General features: G+C 30.6%; 1 protein-coding gene and 1 long non-coding RNA gene across 3 annotated transcripts in view; one reads left to right on the top strand and one right to left on the bottom strand.

Moving 5' to 3' along the window:
- LOC141457080 (ATP-binding cassette sub-family G member 1-like) overlaps positions 1 to 16,695 on the top strand; it is a 39,014-nt gene extending 22,319 nt beyond the window's left edge. Inside the window, exons 13-16 of one of the 2 annotated variants that reach the window (XM_074133596.1) lie at positions 11,931 to 12,039; positions 13,480 to 13,605; positions 13,919 to 13,995; positions 16,499 to 16,695. The gene's annotated coding sequence lies outside the window, so the exon portion shown is untranslated. Of the gene's footprint in view, positions 1 to 11,930; positions 12,040 to 13,479; positions 13,606 to 13,914; positions 13,996 to 16,498 lie in introns of both variants that reach the window. The other variant, XM_074133595.1, reaches the window with a different exon arrangement.
- On the bottom strand, positions 1,746 to 9,633 carry LOC141457088 (uncharacterized). Its single transcript, XR_012460202.1, has 3 exons — positions 6,982 to 9,633; positions 4,756 to 4,859; positions 1,746 to 1,882 (listed from the first exon to the last, which is right to left on the bottom strand). It is a non-coding gene; the product is annotated as an uncharacterized lncRNA (long non-coding RNA).
- Positions 16,696 to 17,970: the final 1,275 nt, after the last annotated feature.

Below are 17,970 nucleotides of genomic sequence, written 5' to 3'. Positions count from 1 at the left end.
ATGTACAAGTTACTTGGGGGTGTTCAGTTCAGTGGAACTCTACGGTCTTTATTACAACTCAATAGTGGATTAATAAGTGCAGGCAGGACAAGAAGTAAATGGATTTCAATGAAAAAGTAAGTCAGCTATAAGATTTCTTATAAATATGTTTTATTTTTATATTTTATTAGTTTTAGAATTATTGAATTCAGGCATTCGTTCTGCATGATTGTAGTAACATTTAATTTTTCTAGATCTTCTACTTTTTTTATTGCAGGAAATCACAAATCTCGGATTTCTCAATTTATTGAAATTAATGTTACTTCACTGGCAGTACTACTACCATGCTTAGACATTGGCTGCCTGCATTCAACTCATTGCTGGTGCGTTCATGTAAGTTTATTTCTTTTATTACTTATATTTATTGTTAGGAAGTGAAATTTAAACAACCTGTTGCATATTGGACGGGAATCTACGCGTGATTTGCTATTATTACAGAATTAAGTAATTATCAGCTTGTATGTAGTTTTCGTTCGCCTTTTTAGTCTCAAAATAGAAGTTTTAAAGGGATAAAATAATCTTAACTAATATCTCTTATTTTCACTAATTATATCATCCAATCTTCTTATAGAAAAATTTATCAGCATACCACTAAGATTGAGAGCTATTAAAAGTTGAAAATATATAATTTAAGCTTTGCACTGGTTTGACAGTGAACTTCATACAGTGGTTAGATTAGTAAATTGTTTCGTCAGAGATCGGGCAGCTGCAGTAAAAGTATATTTTAATCTAACATACATTTTCTTAAAAAAGATACATGGTTATAATTGAAATAATCTTTGTGAAAAACGGAATAGATATTTTAGAAAACGGAATTAGTATACATTAGAAATAATGTAGGTTTTATCAATCTTGAAATGATTTATTTCTTTCTTGATGTATATAATGTAAATTGGGTACCAAAATTAGATCCAGCTCTAATTTATTTAAAACTTCAGTGTGTTCTGAGCAGTGTGGTTCCTTTGCGGGTCGATCAACTATTATTATCGTGTTGTTTGAAAATTACTTACTTTATTGCTTGAACAAGATTAAGTACTGTCGTGTTGATGTCGTTTATCTTATCGACAACATCTCTATTGCATTTCTTTAAGTCAGATTACTTGTTCATGAGCTAAGGCATTGTAGGTGTAATACAAACCTTCTAAACTGAATTTTCGATTTCATAATGAATAGAACGAATCTAAAATAAATACTTTAAATAGTTATTGCAGTAATGAAGCAGTTTCAGGCGTTCCTCTGGTTTGACACCTTGGACCATTTCTTACTTTTTCTTCATTAACGGTGTTGTTTCTATGTTCTCTGAACTTCTTTTCTTACCTATGCTAACGATATCAACTATTTTTTAATAGTTTCTATCTTATGTAAATGTATCTCATCAGGATAAATCCTGTTAATAGTATACGTAACTCTTTTTCTACGTCCAATATGCTTGAATGTTTTTAATTTAGCTGATACTGATTCAGTTATTGTAGATTTAATATGGTAAATGCATTTATTTATTTACCATCGATAACTGAGAATCAGCTGATATAAAAACATACATAGTGTTGGGGTACCATAGGTTAGGTTACAGTTATGGAAAGGAGAAGAAAACAGAGTTAATTACGTTCTTTGGAAATAAATATTTTTATTTAAAATTAAATAATTATAATACGTTCTACAATTTAAGTAGTTAACAAAAATTTATGTATAATCATTAGTTATTTGAATTAGATAAGAAAAATATGACATTATTTCAGGCTGCTGGTGCTCGTTTTGATGGCAACTATCACCTTGATTGCAACCCTTTGCACATCATTGATTTCTGGATGGGAATTGACTCCACTTCTGTTGCTGGCAATACCTGTGAAGATAATTGTACAATGGTTAGTAAAATTTTATTTTTAAAATCAGTTTTTAAAAAAAATTCTCTTTAACGTTTGTAATCTCTTTTTCAAATTTGCGCAATGAGATAAAGACCATACATAATCAGTCTCTTTGCATTTGTTTTCTTTATTTTTCCATTTTATTTCAATTTTCCATAATAAATAATAATAAAGAATATAAAGAAAGAAAATAAAGAAGAAAAATAAATAGATATTATTACAAATATTAAATAAAGTAAAAAGCAGTACATTTCATTAAACATATTATACAAATTATTAAAATAGTTTATATATAAACTTTGGTTTTAGGTAGCAAGAGGAATACCATTTGAGAACTGTACAGGTAGTGAACAAGGAAGGATTCTACTCTCAGGACGCTGCACCTTTCACGTAAGTCCTTTAAAATTATTTTGCATCTTGCATGTAATCAGCTAAACTGGCTACGTGGCTAACTGGTTAAACGAGCTACCTGGTTACCTAGTTCATCGGATAAACTGCATAACCAGTTAATCGGTTAAATTTGTTTTACTGGTGTATCTGTACAACAGGTTTACTGGTAATCCAAACGGCCAACTAGTTTATTGAGTTAAACTGGCTAACTGGTTTAACTAGTAAAATAGCTTATCCGTTGAACTGGATAGGTAGCTAGCTAATCGGTTAAATGGTTTATCTGGTTGACAGGTTTAACTTGTTAACTAGTTTACCGGTTAAACAGACTAACTGGATAAATAGTTAATAAGTTACCTTGGCTTAGTCAGCCAATAAAACCGATTAATTAGTTAACCGAGTTGAATAAACCTTTTAGCCCGTAAACCACATAAACTGATTAACTAGGTAACCGGTTAAACTGGCAGACTGGTTAAACTGGTTAACTAGTTAATCGGTTGAACTGGGTAACTGGTTCAGCAGATTAACTAGGTAACCGGTTAAACAGGCCGACTGGTTTAACTGGTTAACTAGTTAATCGGTTGAACTGCGTAACCGGTTTAGCTGATTAATAATTAACCGGTTAAACTGGAACCTGGTTTAACTGGTTAAATGGTAAATGTATGAGGTTAAATTAGGTTAGGTTAACCTAGCCTAACTTAACCTAAGTAAAAGGGGGGGTAGGTTAGTTTACCTTAGATTAACTTAACATGACCTAACCTACCCTAGCTTAATTAATCTAGACTTAACTTAACCTAACCTACCCTAGCCTAATTAAAACCTAACTTAACTTAACCTAACCTACCCTAACCTATTCAGTTAGACTGGTTGACAAAGCAGCCAGCCAGTTTTGCCGATTAACTAATTGACCAGTTAAACTAGCCAGCCAGGAAAACAAATTACCTAGTTAACCAATTTAACTAATGGAACCAGTTTGCCAGGTTAACCGATAAACTAACTAGTTTAACCAATTAACTAGTTAACCAATACAATCTATCAACTGGTTAACTGGTTTAATCGGCTGATGGGTTCAACTAGTCGACCTGATTTACTAGTTAATGGATTAATCTAGTTTAACTAGCATAGTGGTTTAACCAGTTGATCGTTAAACTGGCTAACTGGTTAAGGGTATAACTGGGTAGGAAGTTAATCGGTTAAACTTGTTAACTGTTCATCGGTCAAGCTAACCAACTTGTTCAACTGGTTACCTTTATCATTTCATTTCACCTTTAAACTTATTTTCTTCACTATTATTACTTATTCTCTTACCAATCCACTTATCTCTAACAGAGGCGGATAAGCGGAGGATCAAGAAGTGGATAGTTAAAAGAATCAATTGACAGGTAAAGAAAATAAATTGATAGATGAAAAGATAAAATTTAATAAGTGTCAAAGATAACCAATTGTACTAGTTTAGCCATTTAACCAGTTGGTTAGCTTGATCGATTAACAGTTAACAAGTTTAACCGATTAACTAGTTACCCAGTTATACCCTTGACCAGTTAGCCAGTTTAACTGATCAACTAGTAAAACCAATAAGCTAGTTAAACTAGTTTAATCAATTAACTAGTTAACCAGGTTGACTAGTTAACTCATTAGCCGATTAAACCAGATAACTACGTTAAATAGGTTATATTGTTTAAATAGTGAATTGGGTAAACTGGTTAAAATAGTTTGTCGGTTAACCTTTCTAACAGGTTCAGATAATTAAATTGGTTAGCAAGGTAATCGTTTTTACTGGTAACAGACTAGTTTATCAAGTCAACTAGTTAACCGGTTAAACTAGCTACTTTGTTAACCAGTTTATCTGATTAAGTACTTAATCGGTTTAAATGGCTAACTAGTTTAACTAGTTATTCCGTTAAACTCTTTAAACTAGTTCTACTAGTTAATCTAGTTCAACTGGTTACCTTTGCTATTTATCCAATTATCTCTCTTCACCCATCAATTATTTTCTTCACCTATCAACTTATTGTATTCATCTATTCACTTATTGATCTACCTTCCAGCCTATATGAGATATAAGTGGATAGGTAGAAGAGTAAGTGGAGAAATGAAGAAAATAAGTTAGAAGGAGAAGAAATTAAGTTGCTAGGCGAAGCGAAGTGACAGTGGCAACTAATTAAACTAGTTTAACCGATTAACTAGTAGCAAGTTTAGGTGATTAACCAGTCAACCAGTAAAACCAGTTTAACCGATTAATCAGTTTCAACCGATAAAACCGATTAAGTAGTTACTTTAACCAGTTAACCGAGCATAACTGTTTTAACTGGTTACACTGGTGTAACTGTTTTAACTAGTTAACTAGTAAAAGCAGTCAGCCAGTGTAACCGATTAAATTCTTATTTATAACCTGTGTAACAGTTAGCTAGCTTAACTGGTTAAAAGATTAACCAATCATATTACTTTATATACTTTATCATACCTGTAACAGTGCATAATATGCCAATTGTGCTCTTCTTTTTCAAGGCATTAGTTGGATCCAGTTCTACATCAGTTTTAGACTCTGATCCATGATTGGTGTCTTGCCTTCAGGAACATTATGAATAATCAAACAACATTAAATTAGTTTGAATTGTTTTAAGAAAAATGATAATCTAAAACTAATTGTAATTTATTGTAGTTAAAAAAAGTTATAATAAAAGCTATAATGAACTAATACTTCGTTCTTACTGGTTATTTCCCTATACACCTACTGATTAAGTTACTTTATTAAAAGAAAAAAAAGATAACAAATAAATTTCTTTCTACTATACAGACTGCAATTAATGCTCCATTAGCTAGCCAAAAAAAAATAAAATATTGAGTAAACTGAAATCTTGAGCATTTCTATAAATTGCTCCCATTCTTTCACTGATACATTTTTCTTGGCAAACTTGATGTTTTAAGCATGAGCTGGCATTTTTTCTTTAAATGAAGTAATATTTGCACGTTATGCATGTTATTATTTATTTATATTTCAGATGCTCATTACATTCAAATTATTTTTTCCGCGTTAACTCTAATTTATTTGCTTTTCAAGTTCGTTTCCTTATATAATGAAATAGATTATCAATGAAACATTTTAAAACAATATAGCTAGCATTAGGAGTAGAAAAATTTCATAAACGAATTCATTTTCTCAAAGCAAATGAATTTTCTTACCAAACAGAAAAACCGTCTGAACATTCACCGAAAGGGGAAGAGCTTCGTTTGTTCTTAACGACAGTTGAAGTAGGTATCAATTATTTATTTTTGAATCTACCCCAAGGATCTAATTAATGAGAGGCGAATTATGATGTGGAGTTTCTGATTTTCAAAAAACACTGGGCCAAAAAAGTCTGGGAACACTTACCTAAATTTTATTACTTATATCTTAGTAGAAATTTCTTTTTTTCTCAAATGAAATTATACTATCCGGTAGAGAGAAACCAGGGATGTTTATTTTATATAAAATCTTTTATTTTTTCAATAGGAATATCCTAATGAAACGTTAAACAAATCAACACCACACAGGAATGCAAAACAGTCTGTGAACAACCGTATAAATGTGAACAAATCGAAATTTTTACTTAGATAACAAACAGAAAAACAGTTGAATATAGTTCCAAAGAACCTTATTGAATTGTAGAAATCATATTAGTCAGTTTAGTGAATAACAATCTAATTAGTATTATTTAACCACTAATGAAGTTCCTAGTCCGATACTTGAACTTATTGTTTAGTTGCGAAATGAAAGAGAAAGTATTCGTGAAATAGGGAAGATAGTTAAAGAAAAACCCTCAACGGACCATAATATAATTAATAAGTACGATAAATACGGAAGTGTGACTAGTAGGACATCCACCAAAACTTAATTCCGTTCATAATCGGTAAATTCTGAAGACTATACGAGAAGAACCCAAGACGTGCGCTCAAAAAAATATTAAGATACAATTTAAGTGTAAGTTCAATGAAATTGGGGTTGGATGGAACGTTGGTCTTCCAACAAGAAAACGACCCGAAACATACCGCACTAAAAACTTGAGAATGGCTTTTACATAATACTATTTTAGAAGAATGGGATAAAATTCCAACGTTGACGACTACAAAATTAGTAGGATCGATGAAAGCTCGCTTGTTGGAAGTGATTAGAAACAAAGAAGGTCCGACAAGTTTTTAAAATTTATAATAGATGTATAATGTGAAGGAATAATTTATTATGTTCATAGTGTTCACTGACTTTTTTTGCATTCGTGTGTGGTGTTTTGTTTAACGATTCATTATGATATTCCTGCCGAAAAAAATAAAAGATATTATATAGAAATAAACAACCCTGGTTTCTCTCTACCGAATAGTATAATTTCATTTAAGAAAAAAGAAGTTCCTACTGAGATAAAAGTAATAACATTTAGGTAAGTGTTCACAGACCTTTTTTGGCCCAGTGTAAACCAAGAATGCTAATTTTGAACTCATAGTCGATTAAAAAGAAAATATCAAAGAATTCATTAAAAAGATTTAGATATCAATTTAAATACTTTTTGTAGTGATCAAAATGAAAGAATTAACCAGCACTGAACGTAGTCAAGACGAAGCAATAATATTAATTTGTAAGTAATAATTAAATGATAACATGCTGTTTTCATGCAAGAATGATAAAAATATAATTAAATAATTGATAATAAAGTCTTACCTTGTTTAAAGAATATCCAAGTTCATCAGCATCTCAATACATCTCCAGTCCAATAGCACTTGACACTTTTTAAAATAATTCACTACACTATTTACACTAAAACTGTAAATCACGCACTAAGTATAACTTAAACTCAATTTATAAACCCGAACTTCGCTTTAACACGCACTAATATTCACTTAAAAATGTCACGTTAATAAAGAGACACCACGAACGAGTTAAAGATGGCCGTCGGTAACTGACCATGATGATCAGCTGGTAAGTGAAGGTTATCTAATCAGCTGATTCCAGCTGTTTTTTTCATTTATTTTCAAATTTACCAAATTATTTAATTAATAAATTAAAATTTTATGAATCTTACCTACAAAAGTTAGGTCTTCTAAAAAAGTTAGTATGATTTGAATAATGTAATTAATGGTGTAAGTCTTCCTAATTTTGTACAGCAGTCCAACGGGTCAAAATTGTCAGATATATCAGCTAAATCAAGAAATATAGCTGCTGTGTACTTACTAATTTATGCACGATATGTTCAGTTATTCGTTCAACTTGATGCTATTGATAAATACTTTGACCTGAACCCAAATTAGTGAGATGGTATTTTGTGAGTCAGTCAAGTTATGTAATAGTTGATAGCAGAAAAATTAGTTTAACCGTCATCATTTAAATTAATAAATAAGTAAGTAAATCCGATCTAATATTGCTGCTGATTTCCCGATTATATTTTGACATGAAAAGATGAAGGTCCTCTCTTGGTATTGTATTAAAAAAGACACTATTTTGCTCTTTCCTAATGAACTAGTAAGATTTCATAGAGTTTTACTCTTATACAATTTCAGCGAACTTCAGAGAACACAACAGTAAGTTTTTGACATTTCTGAAAATGTTCCAAGTTTCTGACGCTATTTACAAAACCACGAACAAGCCTCAAACTGGATCTGTATAAATGATGCAGAAAGAAAAAGTACAGCGTCAGTAAATTAATAATTAGATTATTTAGCTAATAGCTCGATGTTAGCTATTTGAAAACCTCTTTAGTACATAATATTATGATTCAAGAAAACTGATTTAAAACAGACATTGGATACTCTACTATTAAAGTCGTTTATGGTAATTGAAAATGAACACATTTCTCAATGAAAGAAAAGAGAATATACCCGAAATCATATAAAATTAAAAAATAAAATGAATTTAAAATTATAATTAACAAAAACACAGAATAATTGCCTTTAAATATAGAAATAAGAAACACTAGTACTAGATTACACTAACTTATGGTATTTCAAGTAGAGAAATAGTATTTCAACTTACTTGAGGTGGTTTACTTACTCTTATCTCCAAACGTACGAAATACCAGTTACAGGAAATATGCATTCGTATTTATCTGAGAAATAGTATAGAGGACCCCCTAGTAATGATGAATTCATTGAATGCTAATCGTGTTACTGCGAATAAGAGTGGGCTAATACAGAAAATGAAAAATAATCTCCTGTGTTTAGATATTGATAGAGCTCTTTACTCTGGTTATTCCTCAATATACAAAAATATTTGTAACTTTGCTTACTTAGAACCTCAATATTACTTCACATTAATTGTTAATATTAATATATTAAGGATTACTAGCCAATTAAGAATAGCAAATATTAAATTGTGTGGAAGATCTCTTATTGGAATGCTCTATTTATTCCAGCTTTAGATCTAAATTTTTAAAACAATATATTGCATCTGACGAGAGCAATCAAACCTCGTTAATATTTACACTTTTGATAGTGTTGATAAAAGTAAATGTTTATTTTTACCTATTAGAGATCTGTAGACTGTCAACAGAATTAAAATGAAAAATAACATTGTCAATGTTAATAATCAATATTCTGTAAAGTTGAAAACTTCTGCCTCCATTACTTAGTAGTTTTCTTTTCTTTTTTGGGTAATATGTGAAATTTGGAGAGTTAAGTTTCAATTTATTTTTCTTTCATGCTCTTTATTATTTCGTAACTATATAATTATTTTGCAAAGGATATTATTTTAATCTGTAAAACTGAGAATGACAACTCTATGTATTTTGTATAGCAATAAATAAATAAATAATACCTGAGAAATAGTATTCCAACTTACATATGCAGGTTTACTAATTCTATCTCCAAACGTACGAAATACCAGTTACAGCAAATATTGCAACTATAACAACTCTTATCAACATCAAATTGATCTACGACTCACGCACAGCAAACAAGTAACTGATAAGCATATGTTGTATAACCTAAGAGAACCTTCCTTGTTCCACAGCACCATAATCTGGAGGTTTGTAACTGGTGTAACTAAATATATTTGAGCTAGAATTTTAACTGATTAAATTGATAATTTCACACACAATTTGTACCATTTCAATGATTCCCACTAATCAGTGTAAAAGATCATATTGTCATAGTAACTTCATTCATCAGCTGATACTAATGTCAGGTTATCCTTGCCAATATGGTGGGCCCATTATCAGCTGTTACTTACCGTGTGGTCAAAGTTACTTGGGGTGTTCAGTTCGGTGGAACTCTACGGACTTCATTACAACTTTACAGTGGAACAAGTGCAGGCAGGACAAGAAGTGATTGTACTCGTATTTCAATGAAAAAGTAAGTCAGCTATAAGATTTCTTATAAATATATTTTATTTTTTGTAATAACTTGAGATACCTCGGTGGCATTTAGTGTTTAATCTTATTTTTTTGTTAGCATAAGGAGCTTCTTGCTAAAACATTAACCTTTACAATTAAAGTACAAAAGAACATTAAAATTATAATCTTCAATTCGCATGTTTTACAATTATTGTAGGTTAAAAGTTTACTGAATGTTACGAATTCCCTCTTATTCCTAAAACCTCCTTTAAGTGTTAAATACCTTCCCAAGGAAAGTATATTAAAAATATTTCTTAACTTTTTAATAAAATATTGAAGATACAGTTTGAAAGTATCAGATAAAAATTAAAATGTTAAAAGTGAAAAATCTTTAGAGTTTCCATTCAAATTTTGACAATAAATTAATAATAATAGTAATGCTTTAAATATGTTCATTGAAATACATTCGACATTTTCAAACATATCGTGCTTTTATGTTCCCTAAGTATGTGTAGTTTCGGAGATGTTCCTTTCAAAAGACTGTCAGAAATAAGAAAATATAGAAAAACTAAGTGATAAATATCTAAAATATACCAATTATAGGTTTTTTTTTAAAGAAGTAATAATAATAACTGCCTTTATTAGAAATTATTAAGTGTACGACAAAAGAAAAATTAATTCAAATATTTAGTTGCAAAGGAACCGAGAACTAAACGAACAGAATTAGCTTAACGTAAATAAATAAATAACTCTAAGTGATTTTTTGGGCACTAAAAGAAAACAAAAGCCCCTAAAACTTATTCATATCATCCTTCCATCTCAAGGAAGATCTTTCTTGTCTTTCTCTATTCCTTGATCTGTCTAACGAGATGCATTCTGTTAATCTGTATTTCTCCCATTACCTAGGTATTTCTTTTCTTACTACTATCTCGATAAATAGCTCTGTTAATACTGCAACAAGTGATACCGAGGAAAATAGTAATTCATTGAGATTTTATCTCGAATAAGAGCTTTTCTCATTTTGAATTCTTTTTAATAGAACTAATTTCATTAACCCCCCAAAAAAAAGAAAGTTAAAAGTGGCATGATTGATATCTGTACCCAGACTAAATCCTGAAATAGATTCATTAAGATTTTCTTTACTAGAATTAATGTAATAATCTTTAAATATTGCTTCAGTTTTTCAGGTATACAAAAGTACTCGTAGGAGCTGAAGGTACTTAGCTATCTGGAGGAAAAAACAAAGAATAGCCGTTGCAAGAGCTTTGGTTAGAAATCCGAGTATACTAATACTTGACGAAGCTACACCGGCTTTGGATTCAATTAGCGAGTTGATTTTACAAGCAGCAAATGAACTACTGTTATTGTTGCTACACCGATTATCAACCATTAGGAATTTGGACTATTGATTGATATTATTGATCATTAGGAATCTTTGTTGCCCAGGTAAGACTCTTTGCACTGTTTTTCTAGTAAATGTTTTTTATTTCTATTAACGATTTACTTCCGTCGCTGGGCCTTTAATAAATAAATTAAAATCTGTTAGTACTTTCAAATGATAAATTAGATAATTTCACTCACATATTCTACGCTAATCAATTTGTACCATTTCAATGATTCCCTCTAATCAATATCCCGTTGTCATGGTAACTTCATTCATCAGCTGATACTAATGTCAGGTTATCTCTTCCAATATGGTACGGCCATTATCAGCTGATGTGCAGATCAGCTGATGTACAAGTTACTTGGGGTGTTCACTTCGGTGGAGCTCTACGGTCTTTGTTACAACTTAATGTGGAACAACAAGTGCAGGCAGCAGAAGAAGTGAATATAATTCATTGAAAAAGTAAGTCAGCTAAAATATTTCTTATAAATATGTTTTATTTCTTGTAATAATTGTTAACTTCAGATGCCTTGGTGGCATTTAGTGTTTAATCTTATTTTTTTGTTAGCATTAGGAGCTTCTTGCTAAAACATTATCCTTTACAATTTAAATACATAAGAACATTAAAATTAAAATCTTCAATTCGCATGTTGTACGATTTTGGAAAAATAAATAGTATCAGAAGATAGGGTTAAATTGGTCGAAAAGAAGTTAAAGGGTTATTGATAGCGGATATATCCTGAGCGTTTAGTTATATTTACTTTTTAAAATGCAATATTAAACTATTTATTGTTATTTCCTCTTTATTTGGGAAACTTCTGCAATGTCATTAAAAAGATCTTTGGCCAAGAAGAGAGAATCTTCATCCACTTTATCTCTGATAGAAGATGATTAAAATCTGGCATTCATTGTGCATGATATATCTAAGTTTTCAAATATCTTCTTCTTCCTTTGTTGCAGGAAATCACTAATCTTGGACTTCGCTATTCACTGGCAGTTCTTGTCATTTACAATACATCGATGCTTAGACATTGGCTGTCTGCGTTCAACTCATTGCTGATGCGTTCATGTAAGTTTATTTATTTTATTGCTTAAATTTATTGTTAGGAAGTGAAATTTTTACATAATTTATTTTTATTTTAAAACATACAGTGACTGTGAAGAATTTAAACAACCTGTTGCATATTGGACAGGAATCTATGCGTAATTAGCTGTTATTACAGAATGCACAAAGTAGTTTTGCTTCGTCTTTTTAGTCTCAAAATAGAAGCTTGAAAGGGAAAAAGTAATCTTAATAACCATTATCTTTTATTTTGATAGTTATATCATCCAATCTTTTTGTAGAATAATTTATCTGTACACTAAGATTGAGAGCTATTAAAAGTTGAAAATATATAATTTAAGCTTTGCACTGGTTTGACAGTGAACTTCATACAGTGGTTAGATTAGTAAATTGTTTCGTCAGAGATCGGGCAGCTGCAGTAAAAGTATATTTTAATCTAACATACATTTTCTTAAAAAAGATACATGGTTATAATTGAAATAATCTTTGTGAAAAACGGAATAGATATTTTAGAAAACGGAATTAGTATACATTAGAAATAATGTAGGTTTTATCAATCTTGAAATGATTTATTTCTTTCTTGATGTATATAATGTAAATTGGGTACCAAAATTAGATCCAGCTCTAATTTATTTAAAACTTCAGTGTGTTCTGAGCAGTGTGGTTCCTTTGCGGGTCGATCAACTATTATTATCGTGTTGTTTGAAAATTACTTACTTTATTGCTTGATTAAGATTAAGTACTGTCGTGTTGATGTCGTTTATCTTATCGACAACATCTCTATTGCATTTCTTTAAGTCAGATTACTTGTTCATGAGCTAAGGCATTGTAGGTGTAATACAAACCTTCTAAACTGAATTTTCGATTTCATAATGAATAGAACGAATCTAAAATAAATACTTTAAATAGTTATTGCAGTAATGAAGCAGTTTCAGGCGTTCCTCTGGTTTGACACCTTGGACCATTTCTTACTTTTTCTTCATTAACGGTGTTGTTTCTATGTTCTCTGAACTTCTTTTCTTACCTATGCTAACGATATCAACTATTTTTTAATAGTTTCTATCTTATGTAAATGTATCTCATCAGGATAAATCCTGTTAATAGTATACGTAACTCTTTTTCTACGTCCAATATGCTTGAATGTTTTTAATTTAGCTGATACTGATTCAGTTATTGTAGATTTAATATGGTAAATGCATTTATTTATTTACCATCGATAACTGAGAATCAGCTGATATAAAAACATACATAGTGTTGGGGTACCATAGGTTAGGTTACAGTTATGGAAAGGAGAAGAAAACAGAGTTAATTACGTTCTTTGGAAATAAATATTTTTATTTAAAATTAAATAATTATAATACGTTCTACAATTTAAGTAGTTAACAAAAATTTATGTATAATCATTAGTTATTTGAATTAGATAAGAAAAATATGACATTATTTCAGGCTGCTGGTGCTCGTTTTGATGGCAACTATCACCTTGATTGCAACCCTTTGCACATCATTGATTTCTGGATGGGAATTGACTCCACTTCTGTTGCTGGCAATACCTGTGAAGATAATTGTACAATGGTTAGTAAAATTTTATTTTTAAAATCAGTTTTTAAAAAAAATTCTCTTTAACGTTTGTAATCTCTTTTTCAAATTTGCGCAATGAGATAAAGACCATACATAATCAGTCTCTTTGCATTTGTTTTCTTTATTTTTCCATTTTATTTCAATTTTCCATAATAAATAATAATAAAGAATATAAAGAAAGAAAATAAAGAAGAAAAATAAATAGATATTATTACAAATATTAAATAAAGTAAAAAGCAGTACATTTCATTAAACATATTATACAAATTATTAAAATAGTTTATATATAAACTTTGGTTTTAGGTAGCAAGAGGAATACCATTTGAGAACTGTACAGGTAGTGAACAAGGAAGGATTCTACTCTCAGGACGCTGCACCTTTCACGTAAGTCCTTTAAAATTATTTTGCATCTTGCATGTAATCAGCTAAACTGGCTACGTGGCTAACTGGTTAAACGAGCTACCTGGTTACCTAGTTCATCGGATAAACTGCATAACCAGTTAATCGGTTAAATTTGTTTTACTGGTGTATCTGTACAACAGGTTTACTGGTAATCCAAACGGCCAACTAGTTTATTGAGTTAAACTGGCTAACTGGTTTAACTAGTAAAATAGCTTATCCGTTGAACTGGATAGGTAGCTAGCTAATCGGTTAAATGGTTTATCTGGTTGACAGGTTTAACTTGTTAACTAGTTTACCGGTTAAACAGACTAACTGGATAAATAGTTAATAAGTTACCTTGGCTTAGTCAGCCAATAAAACCGATTAATTAGTTAACCGAGTTGAATAAACCTTTTAGCCCGTAAACCACATAAACTGATTAACTAGGTAACCGGTTAAACTGGCAGACTGGTTAAACTGGTTAACTAGTTAATCGGTTGAACTGGGTAACTGGTTCAGCAGATTAACTAGGTAACCGGTTAAACAGGCCGACTGGTTTAACTGGTTAACTAGTTAATCGGTTGAACTGCGTAACCGGTTTAGCTGATTAATAATTAACCGGTTAAACTGGAACCTGGTTTAACTGGTTAAATGGTAAATGTATGAGGTTAAATTAGGTTAGGTTAACCTAGCCTAACTTAACCTAAGTAAAAGGGGGGGTAGGTTAGTTTACCTTAGATTAACTTAACATGACCTAACCTACCCTAGCTTAATTAATCTAGACTTAACTTAACCTAACCTACCCTAGCCTAATTAAAACCTAACTTAACTTAACCTAACCTACCCTAACCTATTCAGTTAGACTGGTTGACAAAGCAGCCAGCCAGTTTTGCCGATTAACTAATTGACCAGTTAAACTAGCCAGCCAGAAAAACAAATTACCTAGTTAACCAATTTAACTAATGGAACCAGTTTGCCAGGTTAACCGATAAACTAACTAGTTTAACCAATTAACTAGTTAACCAATACAATCTATCAACTGGTTAACTGGTTTAATCGGCTGATGGGTTCAACTAGTCGACCTGATTTACTAGTTAATGGATTAATCTAGTTTAACTAGCATAGTGGTTTAACCAGTTGATCGTTAAACTGGCTAACTGGTTAAGGGTATAACTGGGTAGGAAGTTAATCGGTTAAACTTGTTAACTGTTCATCGGTCAAGCTAACCAACTTGTTCAACTGGTTACCTTTATCATTTCATTTCACCTTTAAACTTATTTTCTTCATTATTATTACTTATTCTCTTACCAATCCACTTATCTCTAACAGAGGCGGATAAGCGGAGGATCAAGAAGTGGATAGTTAAAAGAATCAATTGACAGGTGAAGAAAATAAATTGATAGATGAAAAGATAAAATTTAATAAGCGTCAAAGGTAACCAATTGTACTAGTTTACCTAGTACGAGTTAAGCCATTTAACCAGTTGGTTAGCTTGATCGATTAACAGTTAACAAGTTTAACCGATTAACTAGTTACCCAGTTATACCCTTGACCAGTTAGCCAGTTTAACTGATCAACTAGTAAAACCAATAAGCTAGTTAAACTAGTTTAATCAATTAACTAGTTAAACAGGTTGACTAGTTAACTCATTAGCCGATTAAACCAGATAACTACGTTAAATAGGTTATATTGTTTAAATAGTAAATTGGGTAAACTGGTTAAAATAGTTTGTCGGTAAACCTTTCGAACAGGTTCAGATAATTAAATTGGTTAGCAAGGTAATCGTTTTTACTGGAAACAGACTAGTTTATCAAGTCAACTAGTTAACCGGTTAAACTAGCTACTTTGTTAACCAGTTTATCTGATTAAGTACTTAATCGGTTAAAATGGCTAACTAGTTTAACTAGTTATTCCGTTAAACTCTTTAAACTAGTTCTACTAGTTAATCTAGTTCAACTGGTTACCTTTGCTATTTATCCTATTATTTCTCTTCACCCATCAATTATTTTCTTCACCTATCAACTTATTGTATTCATCTATTCACTTATTGATCTACCTTCCAGCCTATATGAGATATAAGTGGATAGGTAGAAGAGTAAGTGGAGAAATGAAGAAAATAAGTTAGTAGGAGAAGAAATTAAGTTGCTAGGCGAAGCGAAGTGACAGTGGTAACCAATTAAACTAGTTTATCCGATTAACTAGTAGCAAGTTTAGGTGATTAACCAGTCAACCAGTAAAACCAGTTTAACCGATTAATCAGTGCCAACCGATTAAGTAGTTAGTTTAACCAGTTAACCGAGCGTAACTGTTTTAACTGGTTACACTGGTGTAACTGTTTTCACTAGTAAAAGCAGTCAGCCAGTGTAACCGATTAAATTTTTATATATAACCTGTGTAACAGTTAGCTAGCTTAACTGGTTAAAAAATTAACCAATCATATTACTTTATATACTTTATCATACCTGTACCAGTGCATAATAGGCCAATTGTGCTTTTCTGTTTCAAGACATTAGTTGGATCCAGTTCTACATCACTTTCGGACCCTGATCTGTATTCTGTGTCTTGCCTAGAGGAATATTATGAATAATCAAACAACAATAAATTAGTTTGAATTGTATTAACTATAAGAAAAATGATAATTTAAAACAAATTGTAATTTATTGTAGTTAAAAAAGTTATAATAAAAGCTATAATGAACTAATATTTTGTTCTTACTGTTCGTTTCCCTATTCACCTGGTGATTAAGATACTTTATTAAAAAAAAAAAAGAAAGAAAAAGATTACTAATAAATTTTTTCCTGCTGTCAGTACAGCAATTTTTTTGAGATACTTAATTTTTATTTATTTATTTAAAAATAAATGATTAGCTAGCCAAAAAATAAAATCTTGAGCAATTCAATAAATTGCTCTCAATCTTTCACTAATACAATTTGTTTGGCAAACTTTATGTTTTAAATATGAGCTGGCGAATTTTTTTTGCAAAGAAAGTAATATTCGCACGGTCTGCTAATCTAAGTATGTTATTATTTCGCGTCATTCTAACGAAAACGCTTTCATGGTGTGCAGTGGGTTTTTTGTCTGATTTGATAGTAGTGAACATTAAAGAAAACCTATGAAAGAATGCAAGAAAAGAAATACATTATACCCAAATTGTGGAAAGATATTACATCGGAAGTTATTACTTATATCTAGGAGATTCAAGCTTTAGTGTTAGTAATACTTTTACCGAACAGAAAAAACCGCCTGATATTCACCGAAAGAGGAAGGCCTTCGTTTGTTCTTTACGAAAGATGAAGTAGGTATAGTATATTTATTTGTTTTAAGATATTATACAAAAGGTTGGTGTGTATGCAATAAACGTAAGGATTAAAAGCCACTAAACCAAAATGTAAGATACATATGTGCTGAAGTAAGTATCAATTGTTCATATCTGAATCTACTACAAGGATGTAATTAATAAGAGGAGTTTTGATGTGGAGTTTCTGAGTTTTGGTTTAAATATTCTACTTAAAGTCCTATAAAAGAAACTAATCAAACTTAAGCACACTTGAGAAAAGCAAGTTTTAGAAATCAATTCCAAATAACAACATAGGTAAACCAAGAATAATAATTTTGAGCTCATAGTCGATTGAAAAGAAAAGATCAAAGAATTCATCAAAAAGGTTTAGAAATCAATGCCAAAAAACAATTAGGGAAACCAAGAACGCCAATTTGTAATTTATAGCAGATTAAAATGGAAAGATGAGAGGATACGTCATAAAAGCTTGGAAAACAATTTAGGAAAACAAAAACACTAAATTAGAACTTACAAAAAGTTAAAAAGAAAGGAATACATCAAAAAGGTTTATACATCAATCCCAAAAAACAACTTGATGAAACCAAGGTTAATTTTTGACTTTATATTGGACTGAAAAGAAAAGATCAGGAACACATAAAAAATTCAACAATTTCCCAAAACTCTAAAATAATTTGGGGAAA

The sequence above is a fragment of the Rhodnius prolixus genome, unplaced genomic scaffold (genome assembly GCF_049639745.1).
Source record: "Rhodnius prolixus isolate KJV_2025 unplaced genomic scaffold, Rpr scaffold_10, whole genome shotgun sequence".
Lineage (NCBI taxonomy): Eukaryota > Metazoa > Arthropoda > Insecta > Hemiptera > Reduviidae > Rhodnius > Rhodnius prolixus.
This window is presented reverse-complemented; position numbering and strand designations above follow the sequence as displayed.